The sequence below is a fragment of the Equus przewalskii genome, chromosome 10, assembly GCF_037783145.1.
Source record: "Equus przewalskii isolate Varuska chromosome 10, EquPr2, whole genome shotgun sequence".
Taxonomy (NCBI): Eukaryota; Metazoa; Chordata; class Mammalia; order Perissodactyla; family Equidae; genus Equus; species Equus przewalskii.
Genome location: NC_091840.1, coordinates 40,109,035 through 40,130,351, shown reverse-complemented (window position 1 = coordinate 40,130,351; position 21,317 = coordinate 40,109,035). Strand labels below are relative to the sequence as shown.

The window sequence follows — 21,317 nt, the reverse complement described above, 5'->3', positions numbered from 1 at the left end:
ATACATTCTTATTTTCAAAAATGTAGAAATAAGGTATGATGTCTGATTGAGGTATTAAAATGAGTTCATGAATTCTTCTGCCTCACACACCTAGCAATAGCAGATAAAATGGTTAAAGAAAAACTGGATACATTTATGTAACTAAAGATGGAAGAGAAAGCCGGTCAGTGGGGCTCACCGTGGGGCTCAGGCTCTAGGTCGAGAACCAGGGTGGCTAGAACCATGGTGTGACCTCTGTTGAGAAAACAGACCTCCTTGAGAGCTCCATCACTGAGGCAGACGAGCTAGGAATAGTGATCAAAGCCAGGGCCTGGAATGGGTGTCAGCTTGTTCACAGGCTGATAAAACTGTTGACTCTCTTTCTGGGACTGTTGCTTTGTAAAAAACTGGGCCCAATGAGAGAGAAGGAGAAAAACAGAGCTTTTTTTTTTTTTTTTTAACCAAAACAGCCAAGTAGCCTGTTGGCTCAGTGACTGGATCTGTCATATAAGGGTATCATAACAGTAGGCTCAAAACACTACTTAAGACCTACTTCTTGTGCTCTGGAGGAACTTTTGGAGACAACTGTGAACATTCCAGGTAGAGTGGGCTAAGAAAAAGAAAAGGGAGAGATTTTAAAAACAAGCAGACAAAACCTTAACCTTAACTATAACCTTTCCTTCAAAGATGCTGAGAAATGTAATGCTAAGGACAGCCCTCTGCCCTGCCCACCAAATAATAATCCAGAACATGATTTACACCAGATGAAAATAATTTATAGGACAATATGATACATGTCAAAGAGATAAGTGAAAGAATAACATCTATTTAAAAAGAAAAGTTATGAAACAAAACAGGCAGCAATAGGTGCCAGCCCTGTGGCTGAGTGGTTAAGTTCATGCACTCTGCTTTGGTGGCCTAGGGTTTCGCCAGTTCAAATCCTGAGCACAGACATGGCGCTGCTCATCAAGCCATGCTGAGGCAGCATCCCACATGCCACAACTAGAAGGACCCACAGCTATGTACCAGGGGTCTTTGGGGAGAAAAAGGAAAAATAAAATCTTAGTACATACTTGTATATTCTTCGTTGTGGGTCCTTCTAGTTGTGGTATGTGGGACGCTGCCTTAGCGTGGTTCGATGAGCAGTGCCATGTCCACGCCCAGGATTCGAACCGACGAAACACTGGGCCGCCTGCAGCGGAGTGCACGAACTTAACCACTCGGCCACGGGGCCAGCCCCGCCTATCAGGAATTTTGATATGTAAAGTATGATTATCAAAATAAAACATAGCAACTCTAACATGGATCTGTTGAGAATCAGTGAATTGGGAGATACTAAAGAATTTTTCTATATTGTAGTGCTGTGAATAGATAAGAATTATGAAATGTTAGAGGATTAATTGAAAGACTCCAACATATGTCTAATGGGAGTTTGAGAGCAGGGTTTCTGAGCCTCAACACTATTGTCATTTGGGTGAAATAATTCTTTGTTGTGGGGACCTACCCTGTGCTTTGTAGGATGTTTAGCAGCATCCCTGGCCATTTTCTCCTAGATGCTAGTAGGACAGCCCCCCTCCCAGTTGTGACAACGAAGTTGTCTGCAGACACTGCCAAATTCCCTGGTTGAGAACACTGTTCTAGAGGAATGGAGTGGAGGGAATAGCAGACAAGTAGTATTTGAGACGACAAGCACTGAGAATTTTCTAGAATTCAAAAAAATGCAGGAGTTTTTTAGATTACATGTCCTTCCCTGAGGACCAGGCAAGATAAATGATAAATTCATCACCACACACATCATTGTGAAACTGTGGGACCTCAAGATAAAGATAAGAGAAGGTGTTATCTACAAAGGGCCACCAAATACTCTGTCAGCTGACTTCTCATTAGCAGCATTAGAGGCCAGAAAACAACGAAGTAATGGCTCTCAAATGCTGAAGGAAAATATGTCAACCTAGAACTTTATTGACAGCTAAACTAACATTCAAGAATGAATGCAAATTATAAACATCTTTAGACATGAGTTTTTTTTTTTTTTTAAAGATTTTATTTTTTCCTTTTTCTCCCCAACGCCCCCCGGTACATAGTTGTGTATTCTTTTGTTGTGGGTTCTTCTAGTTGTGGCATGTGGGACGCTGCCTCAGCGTGGTCTGATGAGCAGTGCCATGTCCACGCCCAGGATTCGAACCAACGAAACACTGGGCCGCCTGCAGCGGAGCACGTGAACTTAACCACTTGGCCACGGGGCCAGCCCCTAGACATGAGTTTTAAACAGACCTTTACTTAAAAAGATATTTCAAAAAGAAAAGTGAATCCAGAGGGAAGATATGGAAGTAAAGAAGCAAAGATAGTTTCTATAATGGGAGAGGTAGTGGCTAAAAAAATAACCTGAACATAGAAGTTGATTTAACATCAATACATTTAAATCAACTATTGACTGTAAACACTTTTTTTGGGATAAAAGGCTGAAATAAAAATTTAAACCAACAGTTTCAAATGACCTTGAGGTCCCTTTATATCCTTAAAAATTGTTGAGGGCCCAAAGGGCTTTTGTTGTGTGGATTATATCAATATTTACCATATTAGAAATTAAAACAATTTAAAAATATTATTTAATTTAGAAATAATTAACCCAGTACAAGTTAACATTTTCATGAAAAATATTTTCCAGGACAAAAATTTGAGTGGCATTATTTGTACATTTTTGCAAATCTCTTTAATGTTTGGCTTAATAGAGAACAACTGGATTCTTATATGTGAATCATATATTAATCTTCATATGTATTCTTATATATGAATCACATTATTCATAAGAAATTCTTATTTATGAATTGAAATACAGGAGAAACTTCAGCCTCACACAGATATCTAAAAGGGTGTATTTTAATAGTCTTTTTACTGGAAAGCGTACATTTTGTTTGGTTCTGAGGAAGATTATCCCGGAGCTATCATCTGTTGCCAATCTTCCTCTTTTTGCTTGAGGAAGATTGTCAGTGAGCTAACATCTGTGCCAGTTTTTCTCTGTTTTGTGTGGGATGCTGCCACAGCGTGGCTTGACAAGCAGTGCTAGGTCCACACCAGGGATCCAAACCTGCAAACCCTGGGCTGCTGAAGTGGAGTGCACAAACTCAACCACTACGCCACTGGGCCAGCCCCAAAACCTTACATTTTTTTGTTGCAACAAATACTGAGTTGTTTTTCTTGAAGTGACAGGTTCACTTCATTTTCAAGGAACTGTCTGTCAAATACCCGTGTCTGTAGAACCATGGTTTGTCTACCAGTTCTTTGAAATAAAAATGATGTTCTGTGAAAAAAAAGTGGCTAGTTAAGCTCAACTCAATCACACAAGTGCTTTTCCATGTGACAACCATCGTAATTCTCTGTGCAGTAGAGGTGCTTTATGCAAGCTTCCCCTGTCGTTGCTCAGGATTTTAAAAAGATGTGTATTCATAGGTCAAAATTTAATAAAAGTAACAATTTTAACTGCCTCATCAAGGGCATTCTTGCGTGTAACTTTTTTTTCTTCTGTGAGTTCAGGACAGGGAAGAGTACAGTGACTACTGGGACAGTTGGTGCCATTGCCTTGATTCATGGTAAGGCACCAGCTGCTTTACCCATCATTGCTTTTGTATCATGAATGCAAATGTCAACAGAGTGGGAGAAAAGCAACATCTTAATATTTTTATAAAAATAGCCTTAATCTTGCAGATTCTTGAAAGGGTCTTGGGAGCACACTCTGAGAACTGCTGCTCTAAAAGTAATAAGAGACAGGACCTGTTCAGTGGTGTACTAAGAACCTCTTCATGTCTGGGTGGAAGACAAACATGGCTACACAACATTTAGAATACATGTAAAGTTAAGTATGTCCTTTAAAAACAAGAGTAGCAGGCCTGGCCCCGTGGCCGAGTGGTTAAGTTTGCATGATCCGCTCCGGCGGCCCAGGGTTTCGCCAGTTTGGATCCTGGGTGCGGACATGGCTCTGCTCATCAGGCCATGTTGAGGCAGCGTCCCACATACCACAACTAGAAGGACCCACAACTAAAATATACAACTATGTACTGGGGGGATTTGAGGAGGAAAAGCAAAAAAAAAAAAACCCAAAAACCCTAAAAAATAAAAAAACAAGAGTAGCTACTTAAAAAAAAAGACACATCTATAGTTTCCAAACAAGCAGAGCTATAAAAGGGAATATAGAAATCTGTCAATTCAATAGAAAGCAGGAAAGGAGAAAGAGTGAGAAAAAGGGATAACAGAAATATACAGAAAGTGCTGTATAATCAGTGCTATATCAGCAGTCACAATAAATGTACAACGATCTAACTCCTCTGTAAAAGATTAGTTTTTCATATTGAGTTTTAAGAAAATCCATCTGTGTGCTGCTTAAAAGAGATACGATTAAAACCTAATTTTGAAAAATGTTGAAAATAATTTAGGCAGGTGCTAAAAGAAAACTTGTGCAGCAATATTATTAGACAAAATAACATTTGAGGCAAAAACCTCAAATTGGGATAAAGAGAGTAGCTAGTGGTAAAGGAAATGATCTACTAGGAAGACGTAAAAGTAAAAAACTGCATCTTCCCATGTATTCATTGACAGTTGCAAGGGGAAATGGACAGATTGCCTGGTCATGGGAGAAAATTTTGGTGCAGCTCTATCAGAAATTGATATAGCAGACTAAAGAAAAAACATTTAAGAAAAGCATTCTTTCACACAAGTTACAATTAGTACATGTAACGGAATAAACTGTAATAACAACCAACTCATTCCATGATGCTTGTTGCAAGATTCCAACCGTAATACAAGAATGGAGATGGGCAGTTCAAGAAAGAAAATTAGAAACCATTCTTATGAGTACAGATTAAAGAAAAACAAGATTCCAACAAATTTAGCAGTGTACCCAATGATATGTAATGGACCAGGAAGATTTATTCTGGGAATGCAAGAATTTAAAAATTCTTTCAAAATGTAAGTCGTGTTTATCACTCATCTCAAAATTCTCCAGTGCAAAATGACAAAGTTCTGCCCCATGGGCCTCTGCACCTGTGGTTCCTTCAGCCTAGGATGGGTGTTCTTAGATCTTTCCTCAAATGTCGCCTCAATGAACCCTTCCCTGACTATCCTACTTAATTCTCATTTTTTAGCTAACACGCCTTATCTTCCTGCTCTGCTTTGCTTTCCTCCAGAACACTTATCATGAGCTGTTGTACTATGTATTTTATTTTCTTGTTTCTTGTCTGTCTCCCCAACTAGAATTTAAACATCATGAGGACAGGGATTGTTGTCTTTCTGTTGCCCCCTGTTTTCCCAGAGTCTCGAACAGTGCCTGGCACGTCACAGGCACTCAATAAATATTTGTTAAATGAATAGACGAATAAATGCCTCAACGTCAGAAAATCTACCAACAGATTAAATGAGAAAAATCATGATAATCTCATACATGGAAGAAGAATTTGATAACATTGGTCACTCATTCATGATAAGAACTCTTAGCAAACAATAAATAGAAGAGAATTTCTTTAACTTATTAGCAATCAAAAACCTAGAGTTAACATAGTACTTAGTGAAACTTTAGGAACATTTCCATTAAAGTCAGAGCCAAGGCAGGAAAGTCCTGCTATCACCTATTCAATTGCATGTTACGACAAGAAAAAGTACTATAGGATATAAAAAATTGGGAAGTAAAACTAAAGCTGACCTATTTACAGAGGAGGTCTACACTGAATATTCAAGAGAATCTACAAACTATTAAAACTTAGAAAGTTCAGTGGGGTGACTATTAAAGATCAATATTCTCACAAATAATGGTTAGTACATATAATAGAAAAATGATCCAATTTATGATAGCAACCTAAACTGTGAACTCAGAAATTAATCTAATAAAAGATATGATAGTCTTGGGGCTAGCCCCATGGCATAGTGGTTAGATTTGGCATACTCTATTTTGGCTGCCCAGGTTTGTGGGTTCAGATCCCAAGCACAGACCTAGACCACTCATCAGCCATGCTGTGGCAGCGACCTATATATAAAATAGAGGAAGATTGCCACAGATGTTAGTTCAGGACTAATCTTCCTCAAAGAAAAAACGAAAAAGAGGAAAATTGGCAACAGATGTTAGCTCAGGGCTAATCTTCCTCAGCAAAAAAAAAGATGTGATAATCTTTTAAGGAAAAAATTACAAAGTATCAGGAAACAAAAAAGTTCTGACTAAATTGAGATATATTCATAGATGGGAAGATGTAATATCAGAAAAACGTCAATTCTCTCCAAATTAATCTCTAAATTAAGTGGTATGCCTAATGATTTCCCTTGGAACTTGACAAGCTTAACCCAAAATTCGTGTGAAAAAGCAAAAAGCCCAGAATAGTTGAGGCAACTTTAAAGAAAAAGAATAATGTGAGGAACATACCCCCATTGATATCAAGAACAATTATAAAGCCATAGTTGCTCTCAAGTCTAGGATAGTGCCTGAGACAGACAGTTCTCAATGAATATTTGCTAGGTAGATTGATGATGGATGGATGAATGGACTCTAATGCGTGGGGAACACGCAGATATGCAGGGTAACTCTGGATCGTACCAGACCTTATGTTACTTCTTGTCTGGGGACAGGATTAACTCTCGAACCAGTGGGGTAAGGAGTGAGCTGAACCTGAAGATGAGGGTGATTCAGAGGGCAAGGACCAGGGAAGTTTGGCTCTGAGAAAGGGCAGTGCAGAGAGCTGACTAATTTGTTTCCTTTGTCTACAGATACTTTGGCACCCTTAAGCAAATTCATACAATTTGAGTATGAGGTTTGTATTTGCTTAAAATTTTGCAAGTCTTTAACAGGAAGTTACTCTGTATTAAGTATGGTGTTTGTCTGGCTGAAATGTAAGAAAACTTTTTATTTGATGGGAAAGAAGTCTAAGATTTTTCTTGGGCTATCATGAAATTATGTTGGAAGGGTTGGTGTCACATACATACGTGATATGGAAACTATGAAAATATTCCACTGCATTGTTAATCATAACATTTAAAAAATGGTATTTTATTGTTACAGATTGTCTAGAGAGTATCTTTGCAAAAATACGGATGTGACTGTATTTATGACTAGAAAATAATTTGGCAAATGTTTATACCATTTTGTTTGTAATTATTGATTTTGTTTTAAGTTTAATTATTTTGACTTTATGATTGAAATAGTAGTATTTTAAATTGGGGGCATTTCATGTTTTGGAAATGAGGTTGTTTAGAAATGCCAGGTAAAGGATGAACATCATGGGGTTAAATTTGACCATATGTCATATAAGACTTAGTGATACTCTGATTTATATGTGGCAGTAACATGCCTTACAGAGGTGTCAGCCAATAGTAAGGTGCTCTTCTCTCTGGTAGCATTCTGTAATCAACTCTTACATGAAACTTTATAGTTTCCAAAGTACTTTTTTATTTTTAAAAATTCTTAAATTTTTTTTATTGTGATAAAATACATATAACATAAAATTTACCATCTTAACCATTTTTACATGTACAGTTCAGTGGTATTAAATACATTTATAATATGCAATCATCACCACCATCCATTCACAGAACTCTTTTCATCTTGTAAAACTGAAACTCTCTACTCATTAAACAATAACCCCCAATTTCCACACCCCCCGCCCATCCCCTAGCAATCACAATTCTACTTTCTGTCTCTGATTTTGACCAAGTACCTCATATAAGTGGAGTCATACAGTTCTTGTTCTTTTTGTGACTGGCTTGTTTTACTTAGTGTAATGTCCTCAACTTCATCCATGTTGTAGCATATGTTGTATGTCAGAATTTACTTCCTTTTTAAGGCTGAATAATATTCCATTGTATGTGTATACCACATTTTGCTTATCTATTCACCCATGGATGGACACTTGGTTGCTTCCATGTTTTGGCTACTATGAATAATACAGCTATGAACATGGGAGGACACATATTTGTTTGAGACCCTGCTTTCAATTCTCTAGGGTATAAACCTTGAAGTGGAATTGTTGGATTATATAGTAATTCTATTTTCAATTTTTTGATGGACCACCATACTATTTTCCACAGTGGCTGTACCATTTTACATTCCCACCAACAGTGTACCGGGGTTCTGATTTCTCCACATCTTTGCCAACATTTCTTATTTTGTTTTTTTGATAGTGGGCATCCTAATGGGTGTGAAGTGGTTTCTCATTGTAGTTTTAATTTGCATTTCCTTAATGATTACTATGTTTAGCATCTTTTCATGTGCTTATTGACTATGTATATGTCTTTTTTGGAGAAATGTCTATTCAAGTCCTTTGCCCATTTTTGAGTCAGGTTGATTTTTTGTGGTTGGGTTTTGGAGTTCTCTCTATATTCTGGACATTAATCCCTTATCAGATATATTATTTGCAAATATTTCCTCCCATTCTGTAGTTATCTTTTTACTCTTTTCATAGTGTCTTTTAATGCACAAAATTCTTAATTTTCATGAAGTCCAATTTATTTATTTTTTCTTTTGTTACCTGTAACTTTGTTGTCATAGCCAAGAAATCATTGACAAATCCATTGTTGTCTCCAAAGTACTTTTGCATACCTTATTTCATTTGTGCCTCAAAGATATGTAAAGGAGATTTATTTCAATTCAGTGATCATTTACAGAGTGGGTTTTGTACTAGATTTTGGGGAAACCAAAGGTAAGACAAGGACCCTGACCTCAAGTAACATTGGAATATACAACCAGAGTGTAAATATGAAAACAGTGATTAGGGGAGAGTCACAGACTACTGGAATGTGGTAATGATAGATAGCAATGGCATTCATAGTCTGTTTTTGTTATATCTTTTTCTTTTTCTTTTTCCCCCCAGTTTTATTGAGATATAATTCACATATAACATTGTCTAAGTTTAAGGTGTACAATGTGTTGATTTGGTATGTTATGTTTTTTATTTCAAGGAAGAATTGATGTTTTTTACACCACTTTGAAATTATTATCTCACAATTTATATAGCTGACTTGATATACTTTTGAAAGTTATGTTTTCCATAGTTATAATTTTTTCCTCTGAAAACCCTGAATGATATGTTAAAACATTCAGCCCGGGCCACCCTCCTTGATGTTGTCTTTGTGGAAGGAGTGATTAATCTATGTGCATAATTTGACTCCTTGCATCCAAAATGCAATTTTATTTATTGGAAATATTTAAGGTAATTAATTCTTTCTAGGCTTGTGTTTTTATTTTTAGATCTGAAAAAGATGAAGAGAAATAAAATGGGACAAGTCTAGTGGTTGAAGTATGTGAAACTTCAAACATCAATAAAAACAAAAGCCCTTAAGATGAAGAACAGAAAATCTGTGATTATTATCATTCTTAGCTCCACAGAGGTGTTGAAGTGATCAGGGTAGCAATAACATAATTAAGTGGAAATATATTTTTAAAATTCAAGAAATAGAGAAACCATTGCTTTAGGGTATGTCTCTTATATACACAGAAAAGTTTGGCTTTTTTCCAGTTAAGAACCAATGATGAATAAATAGTCCATTCATATTAATTACACTGAGTGCTCCTTTGAGCATTCATACATATCGTCTACATCATATACATATTACTACATAATACATAATAATAGAAATAATATGTAATACAAAATAATACATGATTATACATATTAACTACACTGACACAAATCTGTGTAACAAAAGAAAGTATACAAATTTATTGCAGATTCTTTTGTTCCTTGTGTAGAATTCCTTACTTCATGTGAAAGTGACCCTGGAGCCACTACAACAAAAGCTTTGTTAGGAGTTCGTTTTCTTTTGGAATGGGCTCTCTGTATTCTGGTAATTTATTCTAACCGAATAGCAACAATGGAACTCTTTAGAGCAATGCTACTGTCAAATCAGGGAAAGCTAGCTTTCAGGGTGATCCTGAGGCTCTGCTGTCTCTTTACCAAGGCCAAGTCAAGCTTTTCCACTGGAACTGGCCTTTGGAGGACAGATTTGCAATCCCTGGTAGGAGGCGTGTGTTAACATTGCCTAGTAATCATTTCTGTTTGCTTTTGTGGAATTCAGCTGCAGATTTTATCAGTGATTACCCGTGATCCCACATGTGGGGACATTGTGAGATTTTTGATAATTTTTTGGTAAGTCTCATGTTGGTACAATAATTTGGCTTCCTCTTTTGTGCAGGATTTGGAAATGAAAGTGGCATTCTATAGTTGAAAGAAGTTTTGTCATCAGTGATTTGGGTTCAAATCCTGACTCTGAGTAGCAGTGTAACTCTGGGCAGGTAACTTAACCTCTCTGAATCTCCATTTCTTCATTTGTAAAAAAAGGCACTAATATTACCTTGTAGGGTCTTATGAAAATTAAATAAAATCTTAACACAGTGCCTAGTGTATAATAAATACAAGTATTCTACTGTCAATAATGCAAACATCTAGGGCAATATTTGGCACATTTTATTTGCACCTCAAAGGTATGTAAACTCAGTCAAGCTGAGTTCCCTTCTAATATTAATTTCCCATTGTAAATACAGAGAAATTTTAGTAAAAATATTATTGCCCAATTTTTTGCAATTGTGTGTTGTTAATATTTGATCATCAAAGAAACTGTAAACATTATTGCATTCTGTTTTTTAATTTTGTTGCTAGATTTCTTTATTCAGTTGATATTAAAGTTAAATAAATGCATCCTTGTTTCTATTGCTTATAGCTTTTTAAAAATTTTTTAATTTTTTGTTATTATTTTTTTGGGTGAGGAAGATTGGTCCTGAGCTAATGTCTGTTGTCAGTCTTCCTCTTTTTACTTGAGGAAGATTGTCCCTGAACTAACATCTCTGTCAGTCTTCCTCTATTTTTTGTACATGAGATTCCATCACAGCATGGCTTGATGAGTGGTGTGTAGGTTTGTGTCCCAGAGCTGAACCCACGAACCCCGGACTGTTGAAGCCGAGTGTGCAAACTTAACCACTATACCACTGGGCTGGCCCCATTCGCTTATAGCTTTTAGACTAGAAATTGTTATGAAGAGTTGAGACTAGGACATACTTATAAGGGGTGTGAAAGAAATCTTATAAAGTAAAAATTAAGATTAGGCAATATTAGGTAGATATAAATGAATCAGAATGCATGGGATGAGTAGAATGCAAAGTGCTGTTGAAAAGCCTATGCCTCAGAGCTAACTGGCTATTTTTAAACAAAGAGTCCTGAAAAAAAATTATAAAGGAAAGTTTGGTTTGGGGAAGGACTCAGCTTTTGCAGGTGGAATGGAAAGAATTCTGAAGAAGAGCAGGGTTCCAAAGTACTTTGGAATTTTCAGGAGGCATGTAAGAGTATGAGGGATAGTCTCTGAATCTCCATGGGGAATTTACTTGATGGCTGTATTTTCAGGACCTGTTCACATTTTATTCATTCTTAAAGGCCTCTCTCAGTTGCCATTTCCTCCCAAAATCTTCCTCAGCCTTTCTACTAGCTGATAAAAATCCTCTCTCTTTGTACTACATAAAAGGAACTGTGGGTTTGGGGCAGCATTTTATTTATACTTCTCTTAAGAGAAGTTATGTTACAGTTGTTTGTGTCATATTCTTACATGAATGTGTCTGTATCTTAAATCATGGTGAATTGTTAGGTGGGAAATATCTGGATTTGAATACCAGCTCTGATCTTTTCTAGCAACTTGTCTTTTTGTTACATAATGTCTATTGTCATAGACTTGCTGGGAGGATTAAATGGAATAAGATATGTAAAGTACCCTTTATCATCTGCCGAACTGCAGGTTACAACCTAAAGGCATAGGGTTTCTGTTTGTTTCTCATTGCCAAGGGTTCTAAGGAAGTGGTTTGGAAAGGGCAATTTATAGATACCAGATGGAATCAAAAACCCAGGTGTACAAGGAATCATATGTAAGATCTCTGTCTTTTAATTTGACTGATTGATGAATACAGAGAAAATATGTGATATCAGGAAAAGCTGTCACTAGTCACTCAGATTACGAATACATTTACGATATACATTATATAATGGAAATGCTACCACCGTTTGTACCAGAAACAATTTCTGCTAGCAAAATTCTTTCTGACAACACAAAATTCTTCACACTTTGAACAGATATCTGTATTATTGAATTAGCCAAGTGAGAAGAGAAACATTCTAAAAATGGAGCTTGTGATTTACCTGACTTAAAGCTCTATCATTTGTCTCCTAACCCTGCAGCTCTATCAAGATTTTGGATAGAGTATGTCAGAATCATGTCTATAAGATTCAGTGTGGACTAATGCAAAGTGAGCCTGGACTGGAAGTCAGAAGAACTGGATACAAGTTCTAATGTTATCTGAGAGCAGGCCTCTGTTAATAGGTCTTGTTACCGTGGCAGAGACAACGGGAAAATATAGGCTAATCAGAAGCATTGTGCACAACAATGAAACCTTGCAACTCTATGTATATTGACGTGTGTGTGGGGGGGCATATCAGGTTACTCAAGATGGCTAAAACTGACTGAATCAGTAACCTCTAATCTGTAAAAAACAGCAGACTCCCTATAATTCCTTAAAATAAATGTGGGTTTGAGAGACTCTCCCTGAGATAAATAATACCCTGACCAGACTTCACAGATCTAACACTATGCTGGTAATTCTGTGTTGACATATCTTGAAGAAATGTTCATTAGGTCCTGAGAAGCAAAGGCAGGGAAGAGGTCCCTGGAGTTTACGCTTGTGCCAGATCATCAGGTAAAGATAGGAAAATTATTTGGCTGAAAAGATTTTTGAAAAAGGGACAGTGAAATGCTCTTGAGGTAAATCCAGGTAATGAAAAGATCAGGAAAAATTGACCCTGAAGAAAAAGAATTAAGGAGATATGGCGACTTCTGGAAAAGATAAAGCTACCAAATACCTCTGTGTGGAGATGGCTACCAAGAACATAGGCATTGAATGGTGGCATCTGAGTGAGTGGCCCACTTTGTTGGAGTTGCCCTCAGGTGAGGTAAGTTCATGTCTTCTCTCTCTCCTTGATCTTTATATAATCCCCTGGCGCTTTACACTGACTCCACGACTTCCTAATTGTGGCTTCTTGGCAAGTTCCTTAGCCTCTCTAAGCTAGCCTCAGTTTCCTCATCTGTAAAGCACAGATCTTTTATCTGATGTTTAAGGTTGTTTTAAGGATCAAGTGAAGTAATGTGTATGAAAGTTTCACTGTCAGTTCCTTGATAAGCTCTCCCATGGTAAGGCGCTCTTAAGATTGATGGGCAGAGCATAATGTCGTTTCACTGCTAGCATCTAGCAGCAATAACACTAGCACTTTGAGTCCTGTTCTTACTTGTGATCCTTATTTTTAATCGTTTGAATTCTACCTATTGATGAAGAACAAATGGAGCAAGCTGTGGGCATGAGGAAGCCCTTTATAAATAGTTGTGATGCTAATAATGCCCCAGTTCTTGCACAGGATGGGTTTCCCAACAAGCCTCCCTAGTACAGAGGATAATTTCAGAAGCCCAAGGAGAAGCCTGAATACTCCTCACAAAGAGGCAAGTGTGTAAGCAACCAGTTCCTTCTTGTTTTTCTTTAACAGTATTATTGAAGTATATTTCCCATACCATACAATTCACCCATTTGAAGCGTAAAATTCAATGATTTGTAGTATATTTACAGAGTTGTGCCACCATCACCACAATCAATTTTAGAAATTCCAAACAGAAATTCTGTACCCATTGGCAGCCACTCTTCATTTCCCTCTGACGCACCCAGCCCTAGGCAATGATTAACCTACTTTTTGTCTGTGTGGATTAATTGCCTATTCTGGACATTTCACATAAATGGAATCATAAAATATATGATTTTTTGTGACTGGCTTCTTTCATTTAGTGTAATGTTGTCAAGGTTAATCCATGTTGTAGCATATATCAGTACTTCATTTTTATTGCCAAATAATATTCCATTGTATGGCTAGCCTACATTTTATTTATCCATTCATCAGTTGTTGATCATTTGTGCCAATTCTTCTGAACTCTCTCTTTTGCATTTGGTCTTCATAGAGAAGGGACTTGTAGAAGAGTGCCGTGACTGCACTTGTAACTCAACTGTGAAAGCCCTGATGCAGGTGTTTCCTATCGTACACAATTTAATTCTTATTGTTCCCTAAACTAAAGTAGGAAGACTCGAACCACTCCTGCTTGAAAATAGCGATACTCCTGAACTCTTCTAGTGTATTTAATGGTACTCTTGAACTATTTACTGGTCTTGGTTGCTCCCAATTTTGCATTAATCACCTTTTAAACTTCTTCTTAAAAATATAACAAAATACAGGTACACTGTTGAAATTGGGAAATACAGATAGATAAAATGAAAAATTATCCGTAATCTCAACACTCAAAGACAACTAAACATACTTTTAGGAATGAATTTATTTGTAAAAATGATACACATTTATTATAAATTCAGAAAATGCAGGGGCCGAGAGGTTAAGTTTGCGCGCTCCGCTTTGCTGGCCCAGGGTTTCATCCGTTCGATTCCTGGGCACAGACATGGCACCGCTCATCAGGCCATGATGAGGCGACATCCCACATGCCACAACTAGAAGGGCCCACAACTAAAAAAAAATATACAACTATATACTGGGGGGATGTGGGGAGAAAAAGCAGAAAAAAAAATTGGCAACAGTTGTTAGCTCAGGTGCCAATCTTTAAAAAAAAGAAAATGCAGCAAAGTACGAATTAGAAAGGAAATAACTCTAAATGCTACCACCTAGAAATAACTATTTTAATATTAAGTTAAAAGCATTCCAGACATCTCTCCCTTTATGTATATGTACAGATACAAGGACAGATGGATGGATGAATGGATGATAGATGGATGGATAAACAGATAGAAAAATAAATTTATAAATGAAATATTATACATGATGATTTTTAACAAAATTAATATTTTACTTGAATTCTACAAAACAGTTTCTGATCCAAAGTGGTGAACTGAGCACATCCTACAGTTTCTGTCCTTTTCCCCAAACTTGAGAAATGATAGGAAAAAATATTTAATGTATTTATAGATATGCTTTAAAACAAGATGAATTCTCAGTGTGAGAAATTCTCAACTAAAATCAGATGGGATGGAATTGAAAGGGTAATTAATGGCAGTCTGGTGTGCACATGGGAATCCAATATACTCTACCAGTTCCATTCTCAGATGGGAGGTGTGGAAGCTGAGAGCAGGAACAGCCTCGCAATGGGAACTGGGTGGTACAGTGGTAGCCTCCAGGCCTATTCTTCCTGCATGCCACTCCATCCTCCTTTCTGTAGGTCATGCAACTGCAGCCACTGTCTTCAGATAGGAGCAGTATTTCAGAGCTAGGACAATGTCTCAAGTGGCTGGCAATATCAGGGAGAAATGAGGAGTCCTTAAGGCCAGAACACTAGCTGCTGAGGCATCTTTTCTCATAGCATAGTCTACTCATCTTCTGGTCTTACCGAAAACCACAAGAAGTATAATCGCCAACAATCAAATCTGCATCAACCTCAACTACACCCCTAACTCCACGGCCAGCTGCCCAAGTAGAGAAAGTTTCAATCTAATAGGAATCCCAGTGGGAAAAATGGATTTCTGGTATAGAATCCCCAGATACTTGAGTAGCACCTTGAAATGGAGTAAAAATCAGAACTTCACTTGAGGAAACATAGCTAATAGAATTGGAACAAACCTTTGGAATAAGCATAATTAATACTATTGGAGAGATGCAAGGACATTGCATCATGAAGCAAGAACAGATATTATAAAAATGAACTAAACTGGAGATCTTGACAGTGAACAACATAATTTTTGAAATAAAACACTCAATAGATGAGTTAAATGGCAGAGTGGATACAGTGAAGAGTGAATAGTGCACTGGAAGATTGGATGGAGAAATTCAGATGCAGTAGGAAAAGAACATAGGTGGAAGTATGAAAGACGTTTAGGTAAATCAAGAAGTGCTAACGTGAGTCTAATAGGAGTGCCAGAAGAAAGTGGAGAAAATGGAGGGGGGATATGGCAATGTTCTATGTTACTCCTGCAACTGGCATTCTTAACCCCTCTTCCCTGCTGGCCATGATATCTCCCGCTATAAAGGTTGAAAATGCCACAAATGGCTTTTCCGGCCACTCTTACGGCTGGGGCATGGATGTGTGAGTCAGTCCTGATCAATGGGATCTGACAGGAATTCTGCTAGGAGACTTCTATGAAAGACTTCTGTCTTTCCACAATGCCAAGAGATGCAGAAGGAAAAACTGCTTTCCTGTGTTTGGATGCGGTTGTGGGAAGATAAACAATCTGGAGCTGCAGTGGCCATCTAGCAGCCACATGGGGACAAAAGCAGTGCTGACAATGGCAGAACAGAAAGATGGCCCTTGAGTCCTTGTATACTTTAGATATTAATTCTCTGTGTGTTTTAGACATTGCAAAAACCTCCTTCCATTCTGCCACCTGTCTATTAACTTTGTGTGTGTGAAATCTTTCATGGATAGAAATAATTTTGATGCAATCAAATTCTTGTTTGTTTGTTTTCCTGTATGGTTTGTGCTTTTGAAGTTTTAAATTCTTCCTTGTCTCTAGGTCACAGAGTTCATCCTACGTTTTATTCAGTTAGCTTTATAGTTTTCCTTTCACATTCAGTTCCTTAACTTGTCTGGAGTTCATCCTTGTAGTTGATGTTAGATAGTAATCCAGTTTTATTTTTCTCATATAGTGAACCAGTTTTTCCAACTTCACCTAATAAATGATTTCTTCTTGCCCCACTGATTTGTGATGGCTCTTTTATTGTGTATCAAGTTCCTGTTATAAATGGGTCCTTGTTAGAGTTCTCTACTTTGTTCCATTTGTCTGTTGCACTAACACCTTATTGTGGGCTTGAAATATGTCTTAATATCTGGTAGAGCAAGCCTGATTTTCCCCATTTACTCTTCTTTTTAAAAATTATCTAAGCAGGGGCTGGCCCCGTGGCCGAGTGGTTAAGTTCACGTGCTCTGCTGCAGGCGGCCCAGTATTTCGTTGGTTCGAATCCTGGGCGCAGACATGGCACTGTTCATCAAGCCATGCTGAGGCAGCGTCCCACATGCCACAACTAGAAGGACCCACAACAAAGAATATACAACTATGTACCGGGGTTCTTTGGGGAGAAAAAGGAAAAAAATAAAATCTAAAAAAAAAAATCGTAAAAAAAATTATCTAAGCCATTCTTCTCCTTCGTATAAATTTTAGAGTATTTTAAAAAAACAACTTGAATTTCGTTTGCGATTTATAGATTTGAAGACAAGGACTGAACAGAATAAACAAGAAAAAGTGTATACAGAGTCGTGTAATAATGACATTTCAGAGCATCAAAGATAAAAAGAAATTCTTAACATTATCGGAGAGAAAAGGTAGATTACTCAGAATAAGAATCAGATTGGAGGGCCTGGCCCAGTGGTGCAGCGGTTAGGTTTGCACATTCCGCTTCGGCAGCCTGGGGTTCACTGGTTCAGATCCTGGGTACAGACATGGCACCAGTCAGCAAGCCATGCTGTGGCAGGCTTCCTCTACGTATCAAGTAGAGGCAGGTGGGCACAGATGTTAGCTTAGGGCCAGTCTTCCTCAGCAAAAAGAGGAGGATTGGCAGCAGATGTTAGCTCATGGCTAATCTTTCTCAAAAAAAAAAAAAAAAAAAGAATCAGATTGGCACTGACTTTTCATCAGCAACATCAGACACAGGAATGCAGTGAACCTTGTAGAAAAAACAGAGCTTCATGCATGGTGTGTTCTTTTTTCCAGAAAACTTCGCGATATACCTTTAAACTCAAGCTTGATAGCACAGGGAGAGCAGAATACGGAACTGCTGTCTCTGCTCAGAAGTTTTACAAAATATCTATATATTGGCAGGAAAAACCAAAGGAAATGCATAAGTAAAATAATTGAGATCATTTATAATTTAAGTGAATAATAATAGGCGTATGTTGTGGACCAAAATTTCTTACAATTGATATGTTTTGACTTTATGCAATTCTTTACATGTTTTATGAACTTTGGAGTTAACCCAAACATTGGAGTAAGGGGATTTTATTTCACATGGTAAAAACAAAGGTTTGACCTAAAACAACTTGAGATCTCAGGGAGATATTATCTCTGCCGAGAAGCACAGCAAGGAGGGCTATAACTTAGGATAGAAAATAGAGCATGTGGGGTTTAACTTGAGGACTTTTACTCTGCCTGGTCAAGGCTCTTTCTTTAGCTGGCTGGGTTATCTTTGCATTTCTTATTGGCATAAAGAATGGTAAGTCATGTTACAACTCCTGTATAAAGAAGTATTTTTAGGCCCACAAAATTGCTTCCTTTAACAGGAGACATATATTTTTTGTGTCACATTTCTCTTCTTTAAGACAGAATTATACTTTCCAATTTCACAAACGATTTTTCAGAGTGCTGAAAGGAAAATAATTGTTGCAAGTAGGAATTCTATTCCAGCCAAACCACCACTCAAATTTGGGGAGAAAATATAAATAATTAGAGGCAGACAAGAAACTTAGAAAATTTGCCACCAATAGACTCACTCTGAAGTAACTACTTTTGGTCATATTAGTTAGATTTTCTGGGGACTCGAGCTCAGGTTCAGCTTTATCCAGAAGTGAGACGTCTGCCTCACCCTAGGAGTGCTCCAGCCTAGGTGCATGCAAGGGACTCACCTATGGAGTGCGCCATTTCTTAGTCGGTTTCTTTGTGGGAAGATGTACTCTGCAAGAGGAAAAAGGAAAGGAGGAGGAAACAATGAGGTACTAGAAGAAATAGCGAGCAAACAAGTTAGTGGAACTTATTGTCTAAATATTAATTGGATCAAAAAGTTTTAGAGTAGTTATGAACTAAAATTCCAGTCACGTCAACACGGTGGGTATGTTATATTGGGACAGGGGAGCACTCAGCAAAAGGAAGTGAAAACATACCAAGAATCTTCAGATCCTGTCTGTTCAAGGGGAAGATACGGATATTGATTAACTCTAGAGGTTATTAGAAAAAAAGTTTAATTATGTGTGTAACGATTTAAAGGTAGGCACTAGAAGGTTGAAAGTTGAGTAGAGGGGCCTGCCCGGTGGTGCAGCAGTTAAGTTCTCATGTTCCACTTCAGTGGCCCGGGGTTCACTGGTTTGGATCCCAAGTGTGGACCTATGCACCACTTGTCAAGCCATGCTGTGGCAGGCGTCCCACATGTAAAGTAGAGGAAGATGGGCACGGATGTTAGCTCAGGGCCAGTCTTCCTCAGCAAAAAGAGGAAGATTGGTGGCAGATGTTAGCTCAGGGCTAATCTCCCTCAAAAACAGAAACAGGTTGAGTAGAAAAAATTGAAAAAAAAAACTTGATTAATCAAGTGGAAAGCAGGAAAGCTGCAATGGGGAGATAAAAAAGGAGAAAATATGTTACGTAAAAAACCCAAAATAAGCTGGTCAAAATAAATAGAACTATTTTATGAATTAGCATAAAAGAAAATGGGTTAAATACACTAATTTTTAAAAAGCTCAGCTTGGATTAAAATCACACACATATACCAAAATCCAGCTATATGATGTTTATAAGAGACACATAGAAAACCTAAATATTAAATAGAAAAAAATGTACCAGGCAAATAGTAACCAAAAGACATCTGGAGTAGCAATTTAATAGTAGTCAAAATGTGATGGGAGGAAAAAATTTTTTAAAAGAGGAAATTTCACTTTTATAAAAGGAAGAATCCACCTAAAAGATTTAACAATCATGTAAATAGTTCCAACACTTGATATTAAGTAAATACGAAAACAACAAGATACTGTCTCACATGGAATGCCAAAAACGTCAAGTACTGTCAAGGATATAGAGAAAATGGTATTCTTTCACACCACTTGAGAGAGGGTTGGATATGTTGATACATGGTCGTTTGGAAGAGCAATTTGGCAGTACCAAATAAAACCGAAAATGAATCTATTTTTATATTCCAACGATTATACTTCTAGGTAATACTGAGAAACTTTCACATGTGTGCAAGGATGTTCGTGGAAGCATTGTTTGTAACAGCAAAAAACAAATTGAAGGGGAACAACCTAAGTATTTATTAATAGTGAAATGAATGAATAAATGTGGAATAGTCATACAGTGACAATTTATACAGTTAATAGGAATAAACTAGGGGCCAGTCCTGTGGCGCAGTGGTTAGTTCACATGTTCTGCTTCAGCAGCCCAGGGTTCACCAGTTTGGATCCTGGGTGCAGACCTATGGACTACTTGGCAAGCCATGCTGTGGCAGGCGTCCCACATATAAAGTAGAGAAAGATGGGCACGGATGTTAGCTCAGGGCCAGTCTTCCTCAGCAAAAAGGAGGATTGGCAGCAGTTAGCTCAGGGCTAATCTTCCTCAAAAAAAGGAATAAACTAGCTCTTCATGCGGTTCATTCAACAATGTAGAAGCAAAAAAGCAAGATGCAGAACAATATGTTTGATATGCTTCCATTATATAAATAAAAAATGGTTGTTCACACAAAGCAATACTATATCAGTTACTGATTTCTATCATCTATCTATCTATCTGTGTGTCTGTCTGTCTATTTATCTGTCTATCTATCATCTATCTAAACTGAATGGAATAGTTTTTGCTCTGCATGGGAGGGATGGGGCTGGGAATGGTGGCTTGAAGGAGACATTAGCTTTCTCTTTTTAATGTTTTATTTCCTAAGAAGATGAATCAAATTTGATAGATTTATAATTATTAATTCTGAGTGGTATAAGTGTAGGTGTTTGTTTTCTAATTCCTACTTTTGTCCACTTAATTTTTTTCTCAGAAATTAACACAAAAAAGAAATTTTTCTTTTAAAGATTTAATTTTTTTCCTTTTTCTCCCTAAAGCCCCCCAGTACATAGTTGTATATTCTTCTTTGTGGGTCCTTCTAGTTGTGGCATGTGGGACACTGCCTCAGTGTGGTTTGATGAGCAGTGCCATGTCCGCGCCCAGGATTCGAACCAATGAAACACTGGGCTGCCTGCAGCAGAGCGCGCAAACTTAACCACTCGGCCACGGGGCCAGCCCCCAAAAAAGAAATTTTTAAAGTAAAATTAAAGAAATGGTTTAACTTCAGTAAATATTTCTTCATCAGAAGAGAAATTATTTCCCAGATTCTGTCTTCAAAGTTAAGAAAAGGGATATTAAAAACATTAAATAATTAAAATCATATATTTTGGCTATATGTTTTATTTTTGGATACTTTTGCTTACCATCTTACTATGGAAAGATGAAGAAATTGAAGTTAACACTGATAAACTTTCATCTTCTCTCCCTGTCCCATTGTTTTTGGTAGTTATATTATTATTTGTAGAGATTTATAATACTTACTTTATGTCTTGTTTAGTCT

At 37.3% G+C, this 21,317-nt stretch overlaps 1 protein-coding gene across 4 annotated transcripts in view; it reads left to right on the top strand.

Annotated features, from left to right (window-relative positions):
- ZNF207 (zinc finger protein 207) overlaps positions 1 to 16,713 on the top strand; it is a 59,189-nt gene extending 42,476 nt beyond the window's left edge. For 3 of the 4 annotated variants that reach the window (XR_011523504.1, XR_011523503.1, XR_011523494.1), the window contains exons 15-16: positions 10,144 to 10,243; positions 12,168 to 13,790. The gene's annotated coding sequence lies outside the window, so the exon portion shown is untranslated. Of the gene's footprint in view, positions 1 to 10,143; positions 10,244 to 12,167 lie in introns of all 4 variants that reach the window. The other variant, XR_011523515.1, reaches the window with a different exon arrangement.
- The last annotated feature ends 4,604 nt before the right edge of the window (positions 16,714 to 21,317 follow it).